General features: G+C 43.8%; 1 protein-coding gene across 7 annotated transcripts in view; it reads left to right on the forward strand.

Annotated features, from left to right (window-relative positions):
* Nucleotides 1–23,306, forward strand: part of TSPAN18 (tetraspanin 18) — a 302,190-nt gene that overhangs the window by 63,125 nt on the left and 215,759 nt on the right. For 4 of the 7 annotated variants that reach the window (XM_061610833.1, XM_061610831.1, XM_061610830.1 and 1 more), the window contains one exon: nucleotides 403–491. The exons of the other annotated variants lie outside the window; for them this stretch is intronic. The gene's annotated coding sequence lies outside the window, so the exon portion shown is untranslated. The remainder of the gene's footprint in view (nucleotides 1–402; nucleotides 492–23,306) is intronic. 7 annotated transcript variants of the gene reach the window in all.

Genomic DNA, 23,306 nt, shown 5'->3' on the forward strand with positions numbered 1-23,306 from the left:
TTTCTCCTCCATTCCTAATGGGCAGGAGAGAGTAGGTGAAGAACTAAATCTCCTCACCTCTCCTATAGTTCTCCTGGCAAATAAATAAAGTGACAACTTGATTAAGACTTGAGAGGCACCAACTTCTTCCAATATACTCTTAGTTTCTATCTTACTCTGTCTCATACACTGCTAGTATCCATTCTTTTTTTTTTATATGAATAGGAAAGTGCCAACCATATTGAGTTAAATGGGATTCAGAAGAGGTGCACCAAACATGGCTATTTTGTGGGAAGTTTGCTGATTTGGAGGCCAGAACAACAGGGGAAGGGGAATAGAGCAGGAACCTATTTGAAGTTGTTGATTAATGCACAGGGAAACCTATCTAGACCCTTATCATTTCTTTCTTTTCCCCCCTCTTAGTGCACAAGAAATGATAGGGAATATCTGTCTATCCCTATGGTCTCAGTGAAGGAAAAGGAAGGAGCCAAGTTATCACCAGGACACAAAAGGTTTGTTTGGCTAACTGAAAGTATATAGTTGTATTTATCAAAGAGCTATTTAGCCTTCACCAGGAGTACTTTCTTTCTTTTTCTTTTTAAAAAATTATTAGTTTAGGAAACTTAACATCTTAACATGCCACATAATAATGGAAACAAAACATTGTTTTCACTTCATAAAAATCAATTTTTTTACATCATAATGAATACTAGAGGTGTTGGAATTAATACAGTGAGTAACAATAACATACAGTAGTTTACAAAACTATATTATTTCCCTTTTCATTTTCCTTTTAGAGTACTGCATATAAAAAGTATGGGTATACATTGCCTTGAATTAATGTACTTTGAGATGTGCAAGGTCATATGACTCTGAAATGCCTTTTGAGCTGCAATCACGGCTGACTATAATAATTTTTCAGTGACTAAAGTTCTGAGATCCTGGAATCTAAACTGTATGATAGCACATATATTACTCATTCAGAAATTGATGGGGCATGTTCATTATGTATAATCTATACATGGATTTGATATTTGTGTCATTGGATGGGTTGGGATGTGAATAGTAATGCACCCTTTTCCTGTAAGTGCCACCTAATCAGTACCAACCAAATTAGAATTCAGCTTCCTATTGATCTGGTAATAAACTACTATAATTCTCAAAGTCTTTGAAGAAAGACAAAAACTTTTGACAAGCTTTAGGAACAAACGGCAATATCTAGATTTTCTTAGACATGTTGCTATAGTGTGTCAACAACACTACCGTTTTCATCATTCATCAGACCCTTAGTGTTAAGCTGTACTACTCTTGGCCTGAGCCACAGGCTGTCACCGTTTCGGACTGGCGTACCGCCCCTTGAAATAGCTGTAAGTCCAGGCCAGATGGAATGTCTTTCCTGGATATTTTTTCTTAATATAATGTTATTTGCTATTTAATTTAATTTTTTGTACAATGTATTGCTTTATTGATGTATTGCTTTATTGATGTATTTTTATATTGGTGTTTACTTTTTCTGTAAGCCACCTTGAGGACCTTTTGGCCGAAAGGCGGGGTATAAATAAACATTAACATGACATAACATAACATTCTGGCATAGAATAATTGCAAATTGAAGTGAAACTTACTTTATAATATAATAAAATCAGTGTAATGTTTTTACTCTCTTTGTTCTGTAGCCAGAACTCTTTATAGTATACAGTAGGGCCCTGCTTCTCGGTGCCCCGCTTTTCAGTGTTCTGTTAATATGGCGCCAGCGGGTCGATCAGCTGGAGGGGGGGCTGGAGCTGTGTACATCTTGGCTATTTTTGTTTACTAATGGTGCATGAGTGGCTTTCCTGGACATGCCCCCAGGGGCCTTTTCTTAATGATCATATAACTACTTCTGCAACCACCCAGCAGCAACTGGACAGAGCTGAACAGGCCTAAATTAAGTATATTTAGTTCATAATCCTTTGGTGAAATTATTTTCATTACCTCTGCCCAGAAAACCTTGATAACTGTAGCTTTGTGAGGGGGGCTAGGGATCTCTCAGACTCTGCAGCACTCTCTTCATACTACAGTCCCTATCATTACATTTAAAACAGGTATCAAATGGATATATTTGTAATGTAAATCAGGGGTTCCCAAACCGTGGTTTCTGGACTTCCAGTGGTCCGCAAGCTTCACGTCTGCATTAAATATTTATTTTAATTGTATTTTTATAGCTTCTTCCTTCTTATATAGTATTTTATTGTATGACAATTTGAATTCTTTGGAATGCAAATTGTAATAAAACAAAATACCAAATACTACAATATAAGAATAAATGAAGCAATAAAAATACAGTTAAAAATCATGTCACAGTGCATTACAAATTGCTACAACAGGCAAAAAAAATCATTAAGTGATTTGTCAGTTTTCAAGTGGTCTGTAGGAAAAAACAGAGCTCGGAAAAGTTACTTTTTAAAACTACAACTCCCATCAGCCCCAGCCAGCATGGCCACTGGATTGGGCTGATAGGAGTTGTAGTTCAAAAAAGTAACTTTTCCAAGCTCTGGGAAAAAAGAATATTCAAAAATTCTTATTGTTCAACCTCTTTTGGTGGGAGAGTGTTGTTAATATTACAATTATTATGGAGTCTGCTTATAGAATTTGGGCCCACCAAACTTTGCAATAAGCTTGTTTCAAGATTTGGAAGCACTTTTTGTCTGAAATAATTTGACTCTTGATGATTTGCAAGGCATAAGGTTGTAAATAAATTCACTAATAGGCAAAAAAAAAACACCTTGTGTTTTAAGAACGTACCTATAGCCAATGGATATTTCCATCAAACTTTAAAAAGCAGGGAGATTGGGCAACTATAGTGAATGTAACAGGGGAGCAGATCTGACCTCTTCTCTGAGATATTGGACTGCCCTACAAATTTGTAAAAATACAAGCACAATTTGGGTTGGTCTTTCACAGTCCAATCCACTTGCTGTGTAGCTTGGAAGAATTTGGTAACATGTGCCTCTGAGCATATGGTAAGTGGTGGCAATGCCTGCCATCTCCAAAGATGGAGAATTACATTTTTTGTATGTTTGTTGGTGTTCTTCTTGCTTGTTCCCTGTATTACTACTGTTTCAACAGAGCATCTAACCTAGAAAATTATATTTCTCTCATTATTCATCGTAGAAATCTGTGTCAGTTTTTTTTAAATTTCAAAGTCTTTTTATTGGTCAGTTATTCAATTATTATTATTATTATTCAATTTATTTATATACCGCATTTTCCACAGATACATATGTGCTCAAAGTGGTTCACACGAACAAACAGTCCAAATGCTGTAGCACAACAATACATAATAAAAAGTATAATCACTACGACATTAAAAAAAATACACCAAAGTATACATGAGCATAAAGCACAACAAGAAAGCTAAAGCAAAAATATTTTAAAAACTAACCCCAAGCTGATATAAAAATCTGTTCTATCCCCCTGACCCGTAGGGCTCAACCCAAAGGGCCAGAACGTCTTCTGAAAGAAGCTGTGTTTGAAGGCTTCTAAGGCTGGAGGGTGGGGCATGGCAGGTGGAAATATCGCTCCCCTAATGACAAACAAGAGTCTCTCTCCCCTCATCAGTGGTCAATATCATATGATGGTGAAGACAGCCTTTTGTGTTTCAAACTGGAGGTTATGTTCTATTTCTATTTTGGGTGCATTAACAGTTGAATCTGAAACTGCAGTTTGATATGAAATCAGACGGAATACATTATGTTGCTACTTCAGCAATGAATCTCGCTGTTGGAAAAAACAAACTTGTCCTGCCCAAGATGCATGTTTTCAGCCTGCTATGCTTGAACTACTCCACTTAAGGAAAGGTGGGCATGGTCAATTAAAAACATAGAGCACACCTAGAATGTTGCTAGAATATATTTCACCTCCCACTGTTTTATCTTGTGCAAACTGAGACACTCCTCATGTCCATTCGAGAGTATTCTGCAGAATAGTCAGTGCCGTTATTCCACAATTATTTTTGGAGTTTTAGTGTAGATTATGCAAAGTGTTATTGTACTTCACATATTCCCAGAAACAGAAGCAAAAGAAAAAGTAAATCAAACATATTTACAGTGACTGTCTAAACTATATCGTCTTAATATTGTTGCTTCCTCCCTGGTAAAGCAAGGTCAGCACAGCACATGTCTTGTTTCTGTTATTTGAGCTAATTGCAGGTGTTGCCACCATTCACTGTATGCGCAGAGACACATGTTACCAAATTATTTGAAGCTACAAAGGAAGTGGATTGGACTGTGAAAGACCAACCCAAATTGTGTTTGCATTTTTACAGATTTGTAGGGCAGTACAATATCTCAGAGAAGAGGGCAGGTCTCTTGCTCCCTTGATGCATTCGCTATAGCTGCCCAATCTTCCTGCTTTTTAAAGTTTGATAGAAATATCCGTTGGCTATAGGTACATTCTTAAATCGCAAGGGTGTTGTTGTTTTTTTTGCCTATTTCTCTGCTTTTTAATCTGGGAGGTAAGAAATGGGATCCTGTGCAAGTTTGTTGAGAATAGATTGATCATTTGCATGCTTATTGAGTTCAGTGGGATTTACTCCCCTGCAATCGTGCTTAGCATAGGTGAAACTGACCATGGTGGAGGAGGAGAAGAGGGAGGGAGGAAGCAGCGGAGGAGGAAGGAAGTTGGGAGGGGAGGAAGAAGGGAGGGGAGAGGAGAGGGGAAGGAGAGCAGAGAGGGGGAGAAGAAAGGCAGGTCTGATCATTTGCATGCTTGTTAAGTTCAATCATACTTAGGATAGGTAAAACTGACCATGGCGGAGGAGGAGAAGGGGGGAGGGGAAAAGAGGGAGGCTGAAGGAAGGGGGAGGGGGCAGAAGGGAGGGGAGGGAAGGTTTGATCATATGCATGCTTTTTGAGTTCAGTGGGATTGACTCCTGTACAATCATGCTTAGGATAGGTGAAACTGACCTGGGGGAGGGGCAGGGAGTAGTGAGAAGGGCAGAAAGGGGAGGGGTAGGGAGGAAGAGGGAGGGGAGGAGATTGGGTGGGTGGGCACTAGGCAGAGGGAAAGCCCCTTTCCAAAAGGAAAACATTGTGAACGGTATCACTGTTTTTCAGAGTTTTCCCCACCTTTTTATTCTGCAGCAGGCACATGTAGCCTCTCACCCAAATTTAAACCAAAGCTGTCCCTTGCCACTTCTGCACTAGACATTTATTTCACTTTATACAGTCATGGCTTCCCCCAAAGAATCCTGGGAAGTGTAGTTTGTGAAGGATGCTGACAGGTGCTAGGAGACACCCTATTCCCCTCACAGTTGCAATCCCCAGGAGAGGGGCTTACTGTTAAACAACTCTGGCCACTGGAGCTCTGTCAGAGGAATAGGAGTCTCCTCACAACTCTCAGCCCCCTTAACTGTCTAAAGTGAAATAAATGTCTGGCGTGGCTGTGGCCCGCTGATTATCTAAGCCAAACAGCTGTTAGTTTGGCTTTTAGAACACTGACAGTTGATTCTTACTGAGCATGCCCGGCGCTGTAATAGACTTCAATGTTAAATTTCTTAAATTAATTAAAAATCACCCAGGCATTTTTTTTTACTATTAAACCACAGACGATGAAGGTCAGAGCATGGGGCAAGGTAAGTAGTAGGATTACATGTACTCTGTGAACATGGCTGATCTTGTATTAATTTCAACAAACTATAAGACCACTGACCAGAAACAAGTCCATCAAGGGTCTGGATTCCCCCCCTCCCTTGTTTTACACTCTTGATTCTCTGTGAGTGTTTTGTGTATCGCCATGAAAACTTAGAGGGTTGTTAAGCGTTTCTGAGTTCATGACTATTTTAGGACTAGTAAGGTTTTGTTTTGAAATGAGCTTATGGGAAGCAGCAGAATGGCATAGGGGGTATTTTCAATTTAACATTGTGGATTGTGAAAAATCCATGCTGGCTATAGTATACAGCCACTCTTGTGACTGTGTAATAAGAGGGAGAACTCTGGCTCCTGCTCTACTAAGCTGTTTAGCCTTCATCTGCACAAATGTTTACCCTAGTCATTTAAGTCTGATGCTAATGAACCTACATTCAAAATGCAAGGAATGCTGCTCAGTGACTAATCCAAAAGGACTTGCAAATCTCTTCTCTAAATAAATAAATAAAGCCCCATATATTAAAAAGTTTTTAACTAAATGAATAGCTCCTGTGTGCTCAGACAAGTGAAGCATGATGGTGGTAGGTGGCCTTTTTAGTTGTGCCTGCTTTGTTAATGTATTTTAATTGGATTCTTCAATAAGGTATGATGTAAAGCACCTGATCAATATTAATTCGCTAGACAGTGAGACTGCTGTAAGAATAAAATGAACTTCTCTGTCTTCTGTCTTTCCTTACAAAAGACTATATGTTACATTTGCATTTAATGTTTTTTTTGCACTTTGTTTTAGTCAAGTGCTCCTGTTATTATTTGACCTGACTTTAGAAATGCTCTAGAAATTCAAGATGAGTATTTGCAGCCCAGGGGTGAAATAAGACACAGACACAATATATATTTGGGTTAAATAACGGGCCACTTTATTAACCAAATTCACATTGCATAATGAACCTGCAGAGGGGAACATAAGTGCGGGATTCTCCTGGTGAGTTAGGCAAAGCCTGCTTGCAGCTATTGGGGCGATTCAACCACTGCCAGTCTGCCAGCCCCTTGCCCTGACCACACCATATGGTGTGTAGGAAGGCCGGCCTGCGTCACCGCCTGCCCCCGGTGCCCTGAAACTCCGAGTGGATGAGACATGTTGGCCCCAAAGGTGACCTGTATCCTGCCCTCGGGCCGTATAACCCTGAGCTGCATGCCTCCGGAACCGCCTATCACCTCCAAAGGTGTCTAAAGGTGTCACCTAGCTGCCCTTCACCTTTAACCTTTCCCACACTTCCTTGCCATAAAGCAACCAATTAAGATATTAAGATCAAACAGCCAAATCAACCTAATAACCATAAATGCACCCGTGCTAACCCTGAGCACCCTCACCACTAAGCACAGTATGGAGTAGGCAAAAGAAACCTGCCAGCTAAATACGCAGGCAAGCCAAAAATTCCTAGTCGGCCCCGAAGCAACCAAATTAATAACACTGCAGCAGAGGGAGGGTAGGGCGGGTGCTGAAGAAGAAGAAGAGGTGGGTGAGGGGCCGATGCGAGCTTAAATAGGCTCGTCCGCCCGTCGTCCACCCATCGTCCGCCCATCGTCCGCAGCGTGCCTTGATGGCGTCATGCCAGTCCTGGCGCGCCTGCCCTTCTCCACAATGGCAGCTAGGGATTCACCCCGGGCCGCAAATCTCGCCCCGCGACCAGTAAGTACCGTGCAGAGCGGGGTGTTGTATTTCTGAAAACTGGAGTTTCTGTGTGTGCTTTAGTCCAAAAAACACAGAGCCTAGACATCTTTAATCTCTAGAAGATTTTTCTTTTATTAACAGTGGCCCCTGGTATATTTATTTATTTATTTGATTTATATCCTGCCCTTCCTCCCAGTAGGAGCCCAGGACGGCAAACAAAAGCACTAAAAACACTTTAAACCATCATAAAAATAGACGTTAAAATATATTAAAACAAAACTTCCTTAAAAACGTATTAAAACAAAACATCTTTAAAAACATTTTTTTTAAAAGTGTAGTGTGTGTAGGTAATCCTTCCAGACATGTGGATGTCTTTTCTTTTGATAACATTATCCAGGAAAACAGGTGTGCAGTCTGCGTTTCAGCCACAAAACTTCCAAAGCCTTGGTAGAGAAGAGCACATAGCTTAATGTTAGAGTTAGGCATGCATAATCCATTCCCACCATCTCTGGAATAAGCAAGAAATATTTTTTACCTGAGACCGTATAGAGCCCACTTTTAGGAGAAGAGAAATTTATTTGTGTATATTTAGATGTATTCCAAATAATACTTAATGAAAAGTAAAACATCAAGAAAAAACTGAAAACTCCCAATGTACCTAAGTCTAACCATGTAATACTATCTGGTTTCTGAAATGGGAAATGGACTTCATAGACATGCAACAGCAATGGAGAATTTCCATCCGTATCTTGGTGCATGGGCAATATTGATCATGGGAATAATTCACGATGGAGCAGCCCTGTAGCCTGGAGGGGCAAATTGGGTGCACTGCTCCCCGTAAGTATGCTTTGCCTCCCCCAGATTTTTTTGGAAAATTGTCTTTTTAATTTATGACATAACAGATGATTACAGCTTCTATTTAAAGAATGACAGCTTGTTTTAAGAACAGGAGCAATTTAAGAATAGGACCCTCTGAAAAATTAAGTGAATTAGGCAGGGTGAGGTTAGAACAAAAGCCTCATCTGAAAGAGCCCCAAAGTCTGCTCACTCATGAGTTTCCCTCACTGTATGTGGATTTTTCATGATCACAGTCACCCTATAATTACTTAAGTGATCCTGAAAAAAACAGCCTGTATAGTAATGTGAACGCTGAAGAGTTAAATATTAGAATTTGTATTGTGGGCTAGAGTTAGACTCCACCCCTGGGACTTTCCTTTGCTCTGCTTTCACTTTTGGTTGTGTTCTCTCTCCCTAGCCAGCAATAAATAAGCATGTTTGCTTGCCTGCAGTAAGGAGTTTGTTTATTTTGCAGTTATTATAATGAGTAGAGCAGGATTTGGTGTTTATTGCTAAAGGGTAAAATAAATAGATAAAGTGAACTGAAAAAAATATATGTTGTAAGGTACCCTTTTACTCTTTTAAAGCAGTTACTATACTCACAATCACAGTGGCTATTTTTTCTTCTTTTTCTTGAGTACTTGATGGCAAAGGATGAAAACAGCCCTAGAGGAACACTGGTGTGCACATTACAGTTGGTGGTAACTCTGGCCTAATCTCTGATGTTCCCAATGTGTACAGCTCAGCATAAAGTCTTTCAAGGATTGTGGGCAGAAAAATCAACCTAGCAACCAGTACAAACAATTCCAATTGTTTTCCACAATTAGTTTCAAATTGCTTAGTTAGTCCTTTATATAGCAACCAGTTAAAAAGTTGTTAATATCCCTTGATTGTCAAACAGTAAGGAAACACTAAAGGTCAGGAACAAGACTAGAAGGAGGGACCCTCAAGGAGGAGTTAACAAACACTCCCTAAAGTATTTATTTTTTCTCTGCCCTACCCTAAACCTGTAGTATGGACAAGTTTGTTTTTTGGGTGGAAACTAAAACTGAGATACCTAATTCAGCATCAAAGCCATGCTCAGGAGCTCACTGTTATTACCAAGGGCTCATCTACACAGGGTTTTACTGTGTGACTGGTGCTACTTGCATCCCCTTTTAATTCACTTGGTTCACATGACGTTACTGGCAAACAGAAGCTATCACAGTTTTCCCCCTGTAAATCCGTACTAACCCAATCCTTTGATAATCTGAAAAGGAAAGGAAAAAAGTCTTCACTTCATATCTCTAGGGCTTGCAGATGCTTTGCTCTGATGCTTTTAGGTGGGTGTATCAATCATTCCCCTCTCTACGCCCACTCCCTCCTCCTCCCTTCTTTCATTTCATTTCCTGTGGGCTGAAGAGAAACTTCCGCTACTTTCTCCCGTTTTGCAAGGCTTTTTATGCTGCTGCAAACGGTGCCTTTATTTTCTTTTTCTCCCTAACTTGTGCACAAAACTGCTCAAACAAATAATTTGTATTTTAGCTGTATTGTACCAGTGTAAATACAAATAATCACACTTCTGGGTTGTTTTTTTAAATGAACCTTACTGGAAGAAGCATGCTAACCAGAAGGAGTGGAAATGTTAAATTAGAGGGCGTGGTCTTTAGGAAATTGAGTGATTGATGCTTCCCCTCAAGTGCAGCTGGTATTTGCAGCTGGTATTGAGCATTTACTGTGGACGGTGCAAACAAAAAACAGAGGTAACAACAGCATCTTTAGCGGGAAGCTAATGCTCCCATGTGGGTAAGTCCCAAGTTAGTTCAGTTCATGAAAAATCAGAACAAAGGACATATCAAAGAGGGCTATAGCTATAGGCAAAATCATGCTTTTGAGTCTGGTATTCCTAGGGTTCTCTCAAAGAAGGGTGATACAATTCAACAGATTAAACTTCATTCCTGTAATTTAACACACTCTCTGTATGGCGGATGAGTGAGGGGGAAGATCACTGCTTTTCCCTTTCCCTTCCCTGGCCCTCACATCCTCTCCACCAGTGAAGGGGGGATTGCGGCCCAGGGGTGAAATAAGACACAGACACGATATACATTGGGTTAAATAATGGGCCACTTTATTAACCAAATTCATAACAGAATAATGAACCTACAGAGGGAGACATAAGTGCGGGCTTCTACTGATGAGTCAGGCAAAGCCTGCTTGCAGCTATTGGGGCAATTCAACCCCTGTCAGGCAAGGGGCTGCCAGTCTGCCAACCCTTTGCCCCGACCACACCCATACGGTGTGTAGGGAGGCCAACCTGCATCACTGCCTCCCCCCGGTGCCCTGAAACTCCGAGTGGATGAGACATGTTGGCCCCAAAGGCGACCCGTATCCTGCCCTTGGGCCGTATAACCCTGAGCTGCAGGCATCCGGAACCGCTTATCACCTCCAAAGGTGCCTAAAGGTGTCATCTAGCTGCCCTTCACCGTTAACCTTTCCCGCGCTTCCTTGCCACCAAAGAGGGGACAAACCTCTGTTTAGTCCCCACTTACCCCACATCCTATCAATAACTCACGCAGGCCCCTCTGCAGGTCCCCTAAAAAGATGTCATTGCCCACATCACTCATGTGGACTCCATCTGACCTGTATAGTTCTATTCTACTGCGTCTTATCTCTGGATGGTGAATGACAGAACCACCAGAGCCCAAAAGAGTCAGCCTGAGTTGCCTATTGACTTTCTTGCGGGTCCTATTTATGCCCCTAGGGTCACTCATGCATTTCCAATGCCTACGGGGTAAAATATCTGACTATATCAAGTGCACTCCCAGTCAGCGCCCTTCAATGGCCCGGAAGTCAGCACACGCCTGCTCAATAAGAGCCCTTCCTTTCAGCATACCAAGGTCATTACCGCCCAGGTGAATGACCAAAAACTGTGGCACAGTACGAACCACAGCCGACTGGAAAAGCGTAGGAAGGAGCCTGTCCCATCACATCCCTCGGTGGCCCAGCCACTGCACAGTGGCCCACTGGCTAAGCCCCAGCTGTGTGCCAACACATGACTTCGCCCTGTGGCCTGCCCAAAAGATCATACTATGTCCACAGAGGAGGATGTGTGCTCTTCCGTCTCCCCTCCAGTTGCCTGCCAAAAAGCAAACAATAGAACTCATAGCAGTAATAACAAAACTTCAACACCAAGTTTTCTGAATCCCTGGGAATGATCGCACATATGACCTATATGCAGTAGAACGCCACCTCCCCAGTGCCTGTAAGCGCTCTTGTGAAAAGCACAAGCATGAAGCTGTAGAGGCCACCCCGATACGGAAGAAGTGAGTGCCAAACAACTGAGGGTCAAGACCCAAATTAGCAAGGGCCGTCTTGGTCACCGCCCAAAACTGAAATTTAGAAAGGGGTTGGCCGTCCTCGTGAACGAAAAGATACCCTGGTTGTTGGCCCCTCAAGGCCAAAAAACTCCGCAATGCTGCCACAGGGCAAATGTTGCCGTGCAGTGAGGGGGAGAGCAACACCAGTCGTCCCTTCCTGCGCTGGTCAGTTTTCGACCATCACAGCCATAAGAGGGCCTGTTCCTTCTGCCAACTAAGGTCAGAAATTAAAAAGGCCCGTGAGGATAAATCGGCTTTGGACTTGGCCACCACCTCACTGATCTGGAATGCTCCAAAGAAAAGCGTAAGCATGGCAGCATGGAAGAGCCATGCCTCAAAAGTGGAAGAGCATAAAATGTCCCACTGCCTTTGGAGTCCTTGCAGCATCTCTGGGTGTATGGGAAAGTGAGCATCCTGTGTTATGGGGTGTTCCCGTGCCCAACCTTCCAACATCTTACGGATGCAGAAGTCATTCAAGAAATCAGGAAAGCCCCGAGACTTAGCTAAAAAGGAAAGGCCAGAAAGCTTACCTCTAATAGTCTTGGTAGCAAGGCCCCTCCTTGTGCTTTCCACACAGAACTCAATGAGTTGCTCCACCAGGGCAGGCCACTGCTGCACATACCCCCTTAAAGCCCTGAAAGCCAACAACTCCCTACCTGTTCTTTCGTAGCTGGCCAAAGTGCTGGGCACAATAGATAGGCTTATTGCCTTCTCCGACTCAAGACACCAATCTCCCATAGTTCTGGTGGTACCTTGTCCGGCTGAGTCCTGGCCCACGGTGCCAGCTGGCAAAATCTCTCCATCTGGTTCCGTGCAAGAGCATCAGCAATACTATTATCAATACCTGGGATGTGGCGTGCCAGGAACAGAATATTAAATTGGAGACAATGCAAAACAAAGGCGCGCACCAGGTGCATGACCCTACGATTTTTTGATGACAATGAATTAATAACATGCACCATGGACAGGTTATCACACCAGAAATGGACTGTGGTATCCTGTAACCTGTCCGGCCAAAGATGTACTGCTGCTACTATTGGAAAGAATTCCAAGAGGGTCAAATCTCTAACTAAACCCTCTTGCACCCAGGTCTGTGGCCAGCTACCATGGCACCATGAATCATTAAAAATAACCCCAAAACCAAAAGACCCCGAAGCGTCAGAGTGCACTTGGAGTTTCGCCTACAGGAGGCGATCTCGCCTCCAGAAAGAGACCCCATTAAACTCCTGCAGAAATGTAGACCAAACCATCAGGTCCGCCTTAAGGGATGCTGAAACTCTAATATGGTGCCGGGGATGTGATAGTCCTGACATTGCATCATACACCCTCCTAAGGAAGGCATGTCCAGGTGCTACTACCCTGCATGCAAAGTTCAATGAACCTGCCAGCTCCTGAAGAGAAAGCAGGGTCGCCTTCCTGGAGGCCAGAACGTGTGTAACCTTTTTTCTCAATAACCCTAACTTTACTAGCGGGAGCCTACAAGCATAGGGCCAAAGTATCTATTTCAATTCCCAGAAATGTAATAATAGGGGATGGGCCCTCAGTTTGCTCCGCTGCTAGTGGAACCCCAAGGTCCACTGACAAACCCGTGAAGTGATCCATAAGATCCCTACAATCACCAGTGTGTGCACGGCCAGCAAACAAAAAATCGTCTAAATAATGAACCACCGATTGTGATCCAGACCGCCTCCTGACAGCCCACTCCAAGAAAGAGCTGAAACGCTCAAACACTGAGCATGAGATCGAACAGCCCATGGGCAATGCTCAGTCCACATAAAATTTGTCTGCAAAAGCAAACCCTAACAATTCTAAATCCCCGGGATGGACAGGGAGGAGGCGGAATGCTGGTTTTATATCACACATTGCCATTAGGGCACCAATCCCACAACACTTAACCATATTAACTGCACAGTCAAAGGGGGTGTAGTGCACTGAACATAGATGTTGTGGGATAAAATCATTTACTTACTGGCCGTGGGGATAGGAAAGGTGATGGATCAGGCGGAACTCGCCAGGTGTTTTCTTTGGCACAATGCCTAACGGAGAAACATGAAGGGAAGTAGTGGGTGGTGATGAAAATGGGCCTAAAACCTTATCTGCATTCCTTTCTTTGAACTACCTGTTCCATGCCCAAGACCGACTTAAGGTTCTTGGACTGGAACACACACCTAGGTTCTGTGTAAGGGAACCGAAAACTTGTTGTAAAACCTTCCAGAAGAAACTGAGCGTCATGAACTGAGGGGTAAAACTCAAGTAAATGTCGTAACTCAGGCAACTTAACCGGACTGGGGCCCTTTTCCTTGAGTTGCCCCAGGAGGCCCTTGCTTCCTGGGGCCGGGGGGGGGGTCCCTATTCCCTCCCTTGAAGAAACGTCTCCTGGGGCAGGCAGTACAGGCATGTTGGCCTCCACATAGTGAACACTCATGCCTAAATTGGTATGAGCTGCGGCCGCAGGAACCACGGGAGCTGAACTCCCAGCAGAGCAGGAGGGATTGAACCCCCTGCCCCGCTGGCCCGCGGGAGGGGGTTGACATTAACTGCCTAGTCAGGAGGTGTCCACTATCAGTTCTGTCGCCGGGCACTGGCCACGAGTGGGATATGAACTGCAGTCATAGGTCTGCCTCCTTCTTGTCCCATGGGAGAGAAGTGTCATATGCAGCCCTCATACAAAACGCCTCATCGTATGAAAGCCAAGCCATACCCTGGAATTCTGTGTATGCGCAGTAAATAATGTCCAGATATTTGATCAGGACAGAACCCCGCTGTGGCTGTTTCTGCATGAGCACCCCAGTATAAGTCAGAAACGCAGGGAGCCAGTTGGCCGAAGTACGCTCTAACTTGCGTCTCTTGGGCCTCTCACCATCTTTATCATCCCCTTTGTCTTTTTCCTTCCTCACTGGTTCCCTGTATAAGAGGGAAAATAAATCAATGTATTCCCCTTTCCATATATTTTCCCTAGTTACAGGCAGCAAGTGAAATCCTAAAGGGGCAGAAGTCTCTCTGAAAGGAATGGCTCCTTCGCTGATATGCCCTAGGGGGTCAGCTGCAGCCGTCATCAGAATAACCCCCGATGACGCAGTGGGACGTGGGGAAACTGATTCCCCAGCTGCGGTTTCTTTCTGTGAAGATCCCCACACTTGGTCACAGGCCTTGAGCAATGTGGGTTGCTGGCCCTGAGAGCCAACCCCCGCAGGTTCAGATACAGCCTGGCTCTCTTCCTCAGCCCTAACTGGTGCTGAGAGGGGCCAAGCCTGCCCTGGCCCCCAATATGGATAATCCCATGGAGGCCGGCCCCACGCAGGACCTGGTCCTTGTGAGCTGGCCTTGGCGCACTCACCCGAGCTACCCCCGGATCCAGCATCCTGCGATAACTGCTGAGTCGAAGTCGCCGGCTGTTTAGAAGCAGATGTTACTCCAGCCAACCTGCTGGGCCCTGCCTCCAGGGCGTCCAGTTAGAATCAAATCCAAAGTTGCTTGGTTAGTATTATCAGAAGCATGACCCGGTTGGCCATTGACTCCTGAGCTCACATTTTGCTGACCCCTCCCCCTAACCTGCTTCGCAGGGGGATTGTTAGCTGTAACAGCAACCACCTGAACAGGGGTGGATTGCTGAGAGGAAGAGACAATAGCTGTATGGACAGCAACTGATGTTTGGCCATTAACTTCAGAGGCCACATTTTGCTGGTTCCTCCCCCTAACCCGCTTAGCAGAGGGGGTGCCAGCTGTGGCAGCAACCTCTTGAATGGGAGTGGATTGTTGAGTGGAAGAGGCCAAAGCTGTATGGTCATTAAACCCTGTGCCAGAAGCCTGCCGACCCCTCACCCTGGCCCACTTTGCAGGGGGATCGTTAGCTGCAGTAGCAACCGAGTGGTGGTGGGTTGCCGTGAGGAAGCTCCCTCCAAGGCCTCAAGGCGAGCCAGGATAGCCGCCCAAGGTGGTTCATCATCTCTATGCCTGGAAGTGCTAGGAGGAGGTGCCTCCCCAACCAACCTGGGAGCCCTGCCCTGCCCTTTGGGCCCCCCTTGCCCTTCTTGGGTGGCATTGTAAGCTTTAGTTTATGCTACTAAATGTCCCTACTTGCTTGGCTCGACTGCCTGGCTATTGCCTCCCCTGGGAGAAGCCAGGAATGCCTACTGGCCCCATAGGCTCGATAGGCTGAAAAACTAACGGACAGGTTATTGCCTGCCTTAAGGGTAAGCCCCTACCTGGCCTGACTAGGCCTGAGAGGCCCAAGAACCAGCCTCCACAAAGGCCGAATGGCCCGGCTATCACTCCCGTGGGGGGAGATGTAGGGCCTAACGGCCCGCTAAGCACTCCCCGTGGGGGGAGATACGGCTTAAAGGCCTGAGACTGGGCCTCCCGCAAGGCCAGACGGCCCAGGAACAGGCCTTCGCAAAGGCCAAATGGCCCACTAAGCACTCCCCGTGGGGGGAGATATGGCTTAAAGGCCTGAGACTGGGCCTCCGCAAGGCCAGATGGCCCGGGAACAGACCTCCACAAAGGCCATATGGCCCACTAAGCATTCCCCATGGGGGGAGATACGGCTTAAAGGCCTGAGAATGGGCCTCCGCAACACCAAACGATCTAAAAGGCCCAGGAATGGGCCTCTGCAAGGCCAAACGGCCTGTTAAGCACTCTCCGCAGGGGAAGAAACAGCCCTATAGGCCAAAAATTCAGCCTCTGCGAGGCCAAACGCAAGGTCGAACGACTGTGCTAAGTCCTGCCCCCCCTCGCCACAGTCCCAGGCAACTCTGGCCTGAATAAAGACCGTCCGAAAATGTCATCCGCCACACTGCGTTCGCGCCTCCCAAAATGGCGCCCGCAACTCCGCAGCCTCGTGCCGTTCGTCCAGCGCAGGCTTCTTCACAGCTGAAGAACAGAAGAAGAGGGGTGAGGAGCTGATGCGAGCCTAAATAGGCTCAGCCGCTCCTCCCCCGTGGTGCGCCCTGCTGGCATCATGCCAGTTCAGGTGTGCCTGCCCTCTTCTACAATGGCGGCTAGGGATTCACCCCAGGCCGCAAATCTCACCCCGCAGCCCAGTAAGTACCGAGAGCGGAGTGGGGGTTGGCTGGTGTTATGTTCCTCTCCCCCCCCCAAATGTAGCCATGGCACAAAACCTTGCAACAGTTTATGTAATTTGCGGATGATAATCCATTAGCAGGTAACTGGTATAGAATAAGGAATCACGGCCTGGGATCAATTGAATAATAGGGGTTATACTGGAAGTGCGGATGTCATAATAATAGGAACAGGACAAGAGCACGTGGGTTATTGTCTCAACTTCTCCCATCCTGCACGGGCACAACCGCTCTGTGCGCGGAATTCCACGGAATCTACCCTCAAGCAAAGCTGACGGGAGCACATCAAATTGCGCCATGGTAAATATTTTTCTATATCTAACATTAGGAAGGTTGCTAAGATATTGCGCAGGTGCAAAACCCCTGGTAGGGATGGTAACGACGGACTTAAGTGTGGTCAGTGATAAGCGGGTTTGAAATTCTATATCCATTATACGTTGGGAAATAGCTGACCATGCTTTAGAATACCGTAGCATAGAGATGGTAGTAAGCGAAAAGCCAAGTGTTGCCAGTTTCCTGATCAGTAGTTTATGCCAGGACGATTGGTATGTGTCAGTAAGTACTAGGGGAGCCAGTCCCACGAGAAGGAACCGCAGTTTTAGCCATAGCTTTGTTTTGAGCTTCCAAATGCGTGTTTTAATGGTAGGTTGTTTAGCTTTCATTTGCACAAATGTTTTCACTTTTATTTTTGAATTTAACTGTTGCATAATTCCATGAAAATGTCAACCTGCAGGCCCATTTTCACAAATAGTTAACATATTCTATAATTAACATGTTTTATATCATTTTTAAAGATAATTTCCTAAAGTTTCATTATCTGACAACAGTTTGGCATTTTACACTTGAGTAAAACAACCAGAATCGTGGCATGCAAGAAAACTAAAAAAAATTCTCTATTTCCCCCCCAGTCTTCAGTTGAAATGAATCTTTATTGCTCAAAGCCATAGGCTACCACAATTCATCACATGTAAAAGGAAAATAATAAAAAAATATTAAAATAGTCATATTTCAACAAACAGTTTGACAGCATACAGTAAAGGGACAACAGCACTAAATTTCAAATAAAACTTTCTGTCCCGAGCAAAAGTTACACTGACCCATCCCATGGCTTAGTGGGTAAGTATTATGGCCATAATGGTGCTGCATCCCCCTCACCACAAGGTGTTTTTTTGGTATCTCGCTCTTAGTTTTGCTACCTGGGTAGTTATAAATGTATTGTTGCCTGCTAGCAGAATACATATCTGTTCCTATTTGACAAGGAGCGAAGGATGTAGGAAAGAAATTTAAGCCTTGGGGACTTGTGTTGGGGGAAGCTTAGAAAATAATGTACAATGTCCTCAACTTCACCAGATTCACAGATACAAACTCTTTGATGAGTTGGAATGTTAGAAAATCTCCCATCCAAAAAAGCAGAGGGCATAGTCTGAAGTCATAAGGCTGTGGAAGATTTTCTCAAAGGCACCGCTGTCAGAAATGTGAAGTTATAGAATTCTCCAAGAAAATAGACAATAGGTTAATGACCCTTTATTGTGTTGATAGTCTTGCTTTCCCATTTGGTAAACTGAGAAGAAATTTTATGTTAGGAACAAAATAAGATGAGCTTAGGACAATAAAACATAATTTGGTTGAGTGTGTTGCATTGATCACAGAAATACATACTTTTTTCCTCCTCGACAAACAAAAAGAAAAATTTATAAGTTTTAACTTTATTCTCTTTGAGTTTGTAAGCACTAAGAAAATGTGATGAGATGTTAACTGAAATGAGTTTTACATGCAGTAGTTCTTGTGACCGGTACAACACTAAAATGTGCAACTTTCATAGCATAAATATGTTGTCATGTGTGCCATTTAAATCCCCTTTTAGAACTGTCATAGTTCTTTCCTTGATAATTAGGCCTGTCATTTGTACTTTACTAACAATGTAGTGCATATTACAGAGTTTTAACAAAAAAAGACAGGTCTTTGCCCTCAATAAGCTTATAATCTAAAAGACAAGTCAGACATTGGCAGGGAGGACAAACATTATTGCTTTTAGAAGAAAGATAACATAATTATATGTTAATGTATTTAGTAATTAGATAACATTATGTAAGGAAGCTTACAATTGTTATGTTGGTCACTACTAGGGATGGAGTTCGCTCTTTGATTCCAGTCCATGTTTTGGTTTTTGCAACTGGCTTGTGGTGCTGATCTACAAATCCCCCCCCCCTTTTTTTTTGCTATTTCCAATCCCCTTGTAATAGCTAACAAAATTGCTAATGCTGTTGGCTATCTTTCTGCTGATGGTCTCTTGGGTTTTCTATTTAAATTTAAATTAGGCAGATAATCGCCTGTCAATTCTGCCTGTTGCCCCAGGTTACTGCAGTGCTAACCAAAGACTGTCAACCCCTCACCTCCATTAAGCAGCCACAAACAGGATCACAGCTAAAGAGAGACAGAGAGAGATGCTCATTCCCTCTTTCATCGTTAAAAGATCTATTTCTCTGCTTCTGCCCTCCCCACAAAAAACCAACCTCACCCAGTCAAGCAGGCTGGAGGAGCTAAGAACTCTAAGAAAGGCTGCTGCAATCTACCGGAGAGGGATGAAAGGTAATGAATGTTAATGGTGATTATCATCTCATTGAGACAGAACGTCAAAGGAATACACATTGCAGTACTTCAGAGCAAAGCTCTGTCAAATTAGCTGCAGATTTGTTTTTTTTTTAAAAGCCAGTGTTGCTGACAGTCGCAAATATTAGCAAGGAGTCAAACCCGATCCGAAGACGTATGGGATTTGCAGATGCGGAAATTCGTCCCCATCTCTAATCACTACAGAATCACCTGCATGCCTTTTTCAAAACACTGGGGATGATGCCCCTATATGAGATGTGATTATACTCACAAAAAGACAAATTTGCACAAGTTTGGTATAAGTTTTTTTAATATGTTTCTCACAAAGCAAATTAATTGACTCCACCTAGTACACATGATGACTTATGGAAATGTGATTTTAGGCAACTGTACATGTAAATATCAACTTCCAATCCCAATATTGTCTGCTGCTATTGTCATTCTATATTTCTGTTATCATCTCCAATCTCTCTTGTTTCTCTAAGAAAAAGAAACAGTTTGTTATTGTTGATTGTTATTATGTTCTTTTGTTTGATTAAAAACATGTGAGTGTGTGTACTGGAGTAATTGTCAACTTTGTTATTGTTGAATTTGAAACTGGGAAGTTGAAAAGAAAATTTGTTGGCTGGGTGATGCAGTATAATAATTCATGATTATGAAATCTTTTTTTAAAAAAGAGGACTTCCCTGATACTTGTTTTGCTCCCACACCACCAAGAAAGACAAGAGACAAAAAGCTTAGGAAAATATTATATTTATCCGAGTTCAGATAATTGGTCAGTTGCCTGCTTTGGATGCGGTTGTACTCCCTCTGAAAGAGCAGGTCCGTAGTCTGGGGGTGCTCCTGGATCCATTTTTGTCGCTAGAGGCCCAGGTGACCTCTGTGGCTAGGAGTGCCTTTTACCAGCTTCAGCTGGTAAAACAGCTGCGGCCGTTCCTGGACCGGGATAGCCTGACCACTGTTGTCCAGGCACTGGTAACCTCTAGGTTGGATTACTGTAATGGGCTCTACGTGGGGCTGCTCCTCAGGTTGGTCCGGAAGCTGCAGCTAGTGCAGAATGCAGCGGTGAGACTGCTCACTGGGGCAGGTTATCGCCAACATGTCACCCCACTACTGAAAGAACTGCACTGGCTGCCCATTTGCTACCGGGCCAAGTTCAAGGTTCTAGTTTTGGTGTACAAAGCCCTATACAGCTCGGGACCAGGATACCTGAAAGACCATCTTACCCTTTATATACCCAGTCGATCACTGCACTCTGCAGGTGAGGGCCTCCTGCAGACACCATCTTATCAGGAAGTTCGTTCTGTACAATATAGGAAACGGTCCTTTAGTGTGGTGGCACCTACCTTGTGGAATTCCCTCCCTTTGAATATAGGCAGGCGCCATCTCTGCTATCTTTCCGGCACCTTTTGAAGACTTTCCTCTTCCAACAAGCCTTTTAAATTGAGACCTATCCCAGTCTGCGTCTGTGTTAGAATTGCTTTTAATATGTTTTTTAATATCTTTAACCCTTTTTTAAAAGATGTTTTTAAAGTTTTTTAAAAATGTTTTTAACGTTGTTTTGTTTTAATGTATTTTAAGGTCTTTTTATAATGTTCTAGAATGTTTTTAGTGTTTCTGTTTGTCGCCCTGAGCTCCTGCTGGAAGGAAGGGTGGGGTATAAATAAAATAATAAATAAATAAAATATAACAATAAAAATTGTGGAGAACTTGCAGACCAAATCAACCAAATTAACCAAATAAAACCTGTTCAGGCAGATGAGACTAACATACCCCCAGACCCCTGGGCATGTCAACAGCCATAGGCTGTGGCACCCCAGCCAAGGATGTGGATAAATCTATTTCTCCTTGCTAGGCTAGCCCTGGATGTTCACTCACTCTGTGCATCCGGGCCCCGCCGTACCAGCGTTCACCAGAATGTGCAAGATAGGCTCCTATAGGACCCCCCAGGTGCACCCGAGGCCTAAACCCTGGAGGTTCCCCAAAGGGTGCCCCTAATCCTCTAAATGCCTCAGTATATCTCATACTAAACCTCCAGCCTCCTCACCTGCTCAAACTCCATGCCAATAGGCAGCAGCCCCACGCCTCAAGAAGCCAATTGAATTAAGCCCCGCAGTATGGAGTAGGCAAACCAAAAGGGAGGCTAAGCACACCTGCCCCCCCCCCCAAATTCCTACTCAGCCCCTATACAGCAACTAGTCTCAACTCATACTGAAATGGCGGGAGGGTGGGTGCAGCAAGAAGATGAAGAGGGAGATCTGAGAGGGGAGCACGCTTAAAAGGTCTTGCTCTCCACCCTTCCCCCAATGGCTTACAGGTCACACGTGACCTTCTCCCTACCCTGGACTATACCACCTAATGCCTTCCTTCAACTAAAAGGAGGAAGGAGGCAAAGGCGCCCCCACTGACAGTGGGAATGGCATTTCCTGCAAATGATGATAAATATTGGGTTGACAAGAAACAAATAATTATGGTGTTGCCACAGCCAAGTGTGAATTCCTGTGGGCTTTACACCTTCCCATATGGACTGGTGCTGATCTGCAACTTGTGAATGCATAGTGAAGTGACATATCCATAGGGTCTTGCTTTTTGGAGGCATTTATTCATGGGTGTCTGTCATTGAATTGTCACATGTCACATGTTGGTCACCAGTAATTTGCCAGAAAACCTTTTTTTCACAGTTTCTAATAAACAATACATAAGTTTGACACTTGCCCATGAAACATTACCTGTTTATGTATGTTGCTGCAGATGGAGTTTATTTTTTGATTCATACCTTTAGAGAACATAGTCGTCTAAGTTACATATAAATTCTGGAGGCTGTGAAACCGTTACATTGGTCACATCTTTTACAACACTATAAAAAGGAAATATTTAAAGTACCTGTGGCATATTTCATGATTTACTTTTGTAGGGAAGATCAATCCAGTTAACAAATACTTTAATGTTAATTGGAGTTCACATAATAATAGGTAAAACACAAATTATTATGTAAAGAAGCTTACAAATGTTACATTGGTCACTATGGAATTACCCTGTTGGAAAATTCTTATCAAGTGAAGTTCAGCCCTAAACCTGTTGACTTTGAGGTAAATCCCACTGATTGCAGTGTGGATTACTGTGTGTGTGTGAATAGAATTTATTTTAAAAAATTATACCTCATTTTTCACCACACTTGGGCCTCAAAACTGCTTACAAAAATTAAAACATACTACAGGAATACCTCGTATTAACGTACTCAATGGGACCAGAGTGAGTATGTAAACCGAAAATGTCCTTAAAGTGAAGCACTACCTTTTAAAACTTTTTTTTACCTCTCCTTCATGCGGAGCCTCAAAGCCCCACACTAAAGCCTCTGCTGCTGCGCTGCTGCACCTCTCAGCTGATTGCGATCGCGCCTCCCAGCTGATTTGCGGTGGCGCGATCGCGTCTATTTCCACCCCCACGCACCGTTAAGTGTCCGTAAGTGTGAAGCGAGCGTACGTAAACGGGCATGGTGGAGTATGCAGTATGTCCGTAAAAGCAAGTGTACGTTAAGTGAAGGTCTGTATAGTGGGGTATTCCTGTATATACAAAATTAAAAAGTATATTAAACCTTAGAAGAAAAATATTAGCATTTATGATGCAAAGGCCTCCTAAAATAAAACCTTAGGGCTGAATTAGGTATGATGGTGGCAGACCTATGTCTTTGAGAGCAATTCACTGCCAAGCACATTTAAAGCAAAGAAGTGCTTGCTGGTGTGTGTTGCTGAGTACTCTCTGTAAAGCCACCATTTTGTTTGCACAATTCTTCTACTCAGAGGCAGTGCCAATGGGGGTGGTGCCTCCAAACAACAAACTCATCCCCACCTAGTATATTTTGCTTACCTAGATATATAGTCACTAATAGACAAAAAACCTTGCAGTTTAAGAATGTACCTATAGCCCACAGATATTTCTATCACATTTTAAAAAGCAGGGAAATTGGGCAGCTATAGTGAATGCACCAGGGGAGCAGGAGACCTGACCTCCTCTCTTAGATATTGGACTGCCCTACAAATTTGTCAAAATACAAACACAATTTGGGTTGGTCTTTCACAGTCCAATCCACTTCCTCAGTAGCTTTGAAGAATTTGGTAACATGCGTCTCTGAACATGTGGTGAGTGG

The sequence above is a fragment of the Rhineura floridana genome, chromosome 2 (assembly GCF_030035675.1).
Source record: "Rhineura floridana isolate rRhiFlo1 chromosome 2, rRhiFlo1.hap2, whole genome shotgun sequence".
In the NCBI taxonomy this organism is placed as follows: Eukaryota; Metazoa; Chordata; class Lepidosauria; order Squamata; family Rhineuridae; genus Rhineura; species Rhineura floridana.